The sequence below is a fragment of the Chinchilla lanigera genome, unplaced genomic scaffold (assembly GCF_000276665.1).
Source record: "Chinchilla lanigera isolate Chin_1 unplaced genomic scaffold, ChiLan1.0 scaffold00068, whole genome shotgun sequence".
Classification (NCBI taxonomy): domain Eukaryota; kingdom Metazoa; phylum Chordata; class Mammalia; order Rodentia; family Chinchillidae; genus Chinchilla; species Chinchilla lanigera.
Window position 1 is genome coordinate 2,148,617 of NW_004955469.1, and position 5,079 is coordinate 2,153,695.

At 36.7% G+C, this 5,079-nt stretch overlaps 1 pseudogene; it reads left to right on the top strand.

Annotated features, from left to right (window-relative positions):
* Window positions 1–532: 532 nt before the first annotated feature.
* Window positions 533–1,347, top strand: LOC102026207 (annotated as a pseudogene).
* The last annotated feature ends 3,732 nt before the right edge of the window (window positions 1,348–5,079 follow it).

Sequence of the window (5,079 nt, forward strand, 5' to 3'; positions counted from 1 at the left end):
TTCATCCTAAGGATGCAGAGATGGTTCAACACATGCAAATCAATAAATGTAATATGTCATACAAATACAAGCAAGGACAAAAATCACACATCATTTCAATAGAGGTAGAAAAAGCTTTTGATAAAATCCAAAATTCATTCATGATTAAAAAAACACTGAAGAAAAAAATGCAGGAGGACCATATCTCAATCTGATAGAAGCCATGTATAACAAACCTACTGCCAACATCATATTCATATTAAATGGGGGAAAATGAAATCTTTCTGCCTAAATTCAGGAATAAGAGAAAGCAGGCCCACTATCACCACTCCTACTTAACAGTATTTGAAACATTAGCAAGAACAGGTGGGCAAAAAATAGAAATAAAAGAGATATGTATAGAAAGAAAAAAATCAAATTATCTTTATTTGCTCTTCTACATAGAAGACCCAAAATATCCCCCAAAAGATGCCTATAATCAATAACCAAATTCTGCAATGTTGCAGGATACAAAATCACCACATAAAAATCAACAACATTCTGTTGACCAACCATGAACTCACTGAGAGAGAAATCAGGGCAAATAAATATCATTCACAATACCACCAAACTGCAAGCCAATTCTGTGACTGCTCAAAATGCAGAACAGTCTACACCAGTAACTGTATCATCTGGTGCCAAAGAACAGATAAAAAAGGGAGAAGAAGAAAAGGTGAAAGAGAAAACTGAAAAGAAAGGAGAAAAGAAAGATAAAGCAGCCATCCACAGCACAGAAAGTGCTGACTCTAAGCCAATAGGTGCTTCCCATCTGGATCTTTGAATTGGGCACATCGTTAATGCCAAAAGGCACACTGACACAGACACTTTGAAGGAATAGATGGAGAAATAGTCCCAAGAACCATTGTCAGTGACCTAGTGAATCATGTTCCTCTTGAACAGATGCAAAATCAGATAGTGATTTTGCTTTGCAACCTGACACCTACAAAGATGAAGGGGGTCCTGTCTCAGGCAATGGTGATGTGCTCTAGTTCACTGGAGAAGGTCGAAATCCTGGTTCTTCCCGACTGGTCTGTTCCTGGAGACAGAGTCACTTTGGGTGCTTTCCCTGGAGAACCTGACAAGGAGCTAAATCTTAAAAAGAAGATTTGGGAGCAGATCCAGCCTGATCTGTACACCAGTGATGACTGTGTGACCACATACAAAGATGTTCCCTTTGAGGTGAAGGGGAAGGAACTGTGCAGGGCTCAGACCGTGGCCATGGGATCAAAAAAGATCAGATGCTGCAATTACCGGAACACCCTGGAGGAAACACTAATAACAATAAAAAGAATATGTTTGTCACTTCTACCTAAAAAAAAAAAAAATTAAGTACTTAGGAATTAACCTAAGAAACTGCAAGACCTCTATAACAAAAACTATACTGCTCTGAAAAGGAGATCAAAGAAGACATCAGAAGCTGGAATGATATCTCCTGTTCCTGGAGAGGCAAAACCAACACAGTCAAAATGACCATACTTCCAAAATTGATATAATGATTCAAAGCAATCCCAATTAAAATAACAACATTCTTCACAAAACTGAAGAAAATAATCCTAAACTTCATATGGAATCAGAAGAAACCCAGAATAGCAAAAGCAACTTTGGGTAACAAGAATAAAGTGTGAGGCACTACAATCTCAGATTTCAAGTTACAATACAAAGCTACAGTGGTAAAACCAGCATGATACTGGCACGAAGACAGACCTGTGGATCAGTGGAACAGAACAGAGGGTGCAGAAATAACCTCACACACAGTTAGCTATCTTATCTGTAACAAAGGGTGCAAAAGCATACCCTGGAAAAAAGATAGCCTCCTTAATAAACAATGCTCAGAAAACTGACTATTCACATGCAGAAGATTGAGTCTAGACCCATATCTCTCACTGTATGCTAAAATAAAATCAAAATGAATCAAACAGCCAAATGTTAAAACAGAGGCACTTAATCTGTTGGAAGATAAAATAGGTAAAACTCTTGAAGACAAAGATATAGTCAAAGACCTTCAGAACCCTATTTGCACAGGAAACAGTACTGCAAATCAAATAGGACCATATCAAACTAAAAATGTTCTGCACAGTAAAAGAAACAACCTACAGAGAGAAGAGAAAACCTAAATGTGAAAAGTTTTTGCCAGCTACTCCTTCAACCAAGAAACAGTATCTAGAATATATAAAGCACTCAAAAAATTAAACTTACACAAATAAAAAACTCAATCAAAAAAAGAGCAGTGAAATAGACAATTTTCAAAAGAAGAAATATAAATGGCCAATAAGTACATAAATAAATATTCAACATCACTGATGATTAGATAAACGCAACTTAAAACAACACTCAGATTCTGTCTTGCCCCTGTAAAGAATGGCCAACATCAAGAAATCAAATAATAACAAGTGATGATAAAGCCTCAGGGAAAAGAACCCTTCTACACTGGTGGTGTGAATGTAAACTAGTACAACCAGTATGGAAATCAGTATGGAGATCCCTCAAAAAACTAAAATTAGAAATTCCATGATCCAGCTATTCCCACTCTAGGTATCTTCCTAAAAGAATTAAAGACATCGTATTACAGTGACACATACACACCCATAATTATACATCACAGTTAATAATAGCTAATTTTTGGAAGCAGCCTGAATATCTTTTAACAGATGAATGTATAAAGAAACTGTATTTAAACACAATGGGGTATTACTGTCCCATAAAGAAGGATAAACTTGAGTTACTTGTTTAAAAAAGTGGATGCACCTTGAGACCACAAAAAGGAGAATCAAATGTTAAGTAAAACAAATCAGACACCTAAGCTTAAGCATCATATGTTTTCTCTTATATGAAAAACCCAAATATAAAGAACACAATAAAAGATAACCAGAAGTAGGAAGACAGATCTTTCTCAAATGGGAAGGGGATCAACAGATAGATGGAGGGGAGAAGGAGGATTGAGACAAAAAGGAAAGATACAGCCAGGAGGGAAAGGAGGAGAAGGTAATGTAAAAAGAATTAGGTGTTATATACCTGTACCAACTTCTCACAGTGAATGCAAACATAATGAACTGTAAATGTGAACTGTACTAATAAAAAAGAGAGGAAGAGGAGACCTCCTTCCCAGAATATCCTTCAATGGCACACCCCCGGTAACCTATCCACCTGCCTTCCACTATGTTCTACCTCTTGAAGGACCCACTATTTCCCAACAGAGCCATGGGTGACAACCCATGACTTTAGCATGTGGATCTTTGGTGAATATGTCCTTTATAAACCAATACACTAAAGCATGGGAAATAGGGGATATATTAAAGAATGCAAAATTTCAGCTAGATAGGAGGTATAAGACTGAGATATCTATTGTGCCCTATTGTGACAATAGTTAATAACAGCGTATTCTACATTGAAAACATACAAAGTGGCTGAGCATGGTGGCACACACCTGTAATTCCAGCACTAGAGAGGCTGAGGCAGGAAGATTGCTGTGAGTTCGAGGTCAACCTGGACCTGGCTTACAGAGTGAGTTCAAGGCCAACCTGAACTACATAGTGAAATCCTGTTAAAATCAAACAAATAAACAAACAAAAACACATTAAGAATTGATTTTATGTGTTCTTGTCACCAAAACAGAAGTACATGAAGTAGTACAGACGATAATTAGCTCAACTGAGCCATTCTACAAGATATACATATTTCAAAGCATTATGTTATACATGATAAAAACGTGCAATTTTTATTTGACAATTAAAAAATAAAAAGTTGATTTTGTTTAAATGAATAAAAAATTAAAATGACCAACAAGCAAGTAAAAAGATACTGATCATTATCAAACTTTATGGAACTGAAATCAAAACCAAAATGTACTATCATTTCATACTCACTAGCCCAGCTCTAGTGAAAAAAGAAAAAAAACCCAAAACCTAGAAAGTAATAAGTATTGGTGAAAAGAGTTAAAACTCTCTTACATTACTAGTAGAATGTAAAATGACCCCACTACATTGCAAAATAGACTTCTAATTGATTAGAAGTTGGACAGACATGTAAAATTACCACATGACCCAGAAATTCTACACATTATAAGCCCAAGAGAATTGAAAAAACCTTGAAACCAAAATTCCTACATGAGTGTTCATAGCAAGATTATTCATTAATTGTCAAAAGTTGTAAACAGCCCAAATGTCCATCAACTGATGAAGAGGTGAGTGAAATATAGTGTAATAAAATGGATTATTATTCAGCCATCAAAAGGAATGCTTCTGATACAGCCAGTCACAAAAAGACACACAATACATGATTTTATTTCTATGAAATATCCAGAATAGGTGTGTCCTCAGACACAAACAGCAGACTATCAGCTACCAGGGTCTCAGGGAGAGGGGAAAGGGCCATGTGTGCCTAATAGTTTTTCAAGGTGATGAAAAAATGCTCCAGAATTAGATGAGGTGATGGTTGCACAACTAAAATTCACTGAACTGTACACTTTCAAATGGTTAAAATGGAGAATTTTATGTAATGTGAATCTTATCTAAAAACATGTTTTTAAAAGAAACCCAAAGAAGTGCCATAAAAATTAGATGAAAATGGAGGAAAAGTACCATATAGGAGAGTACTTTTGTTTCATTTTGGTTTTGTTTTTGTTTTTGCTTTTTTTTAGGAGAGTACTTTTCCCTCACATTCTTATTTGTTTTCATGGAAGTCACCATGTGTAGGGAAAACTATGCTTTCAAGTTCTGACTGTGTGATGAACTTCAGAACAAAACAGAAAACCCAGAGATTTCAGAGGTAGGTGTAGCTCTGACAATGCAGCCATATGACCGGGGCGGTCCTTTGACCTCTCCGGGCTCCAGCCACCCCAGATGACCCCATGGAGTCCACCTGCCTGATACATGGGCAAAGCCTGCACCAGAGCCAGAGCGTACACAAGAAGACCATGAGTCAGTTTTGTGTCTGATTCATCATGAGATGGGTTAATGGGAAAGTGGAGAGGGAGAAGGAACGATTCACAGTTTTTCCTAAGATTGCTCCGAATTATCTTCATCTGTGGGCAAAATGCTCAAGAATGCTATTTTTGAAAGGGTG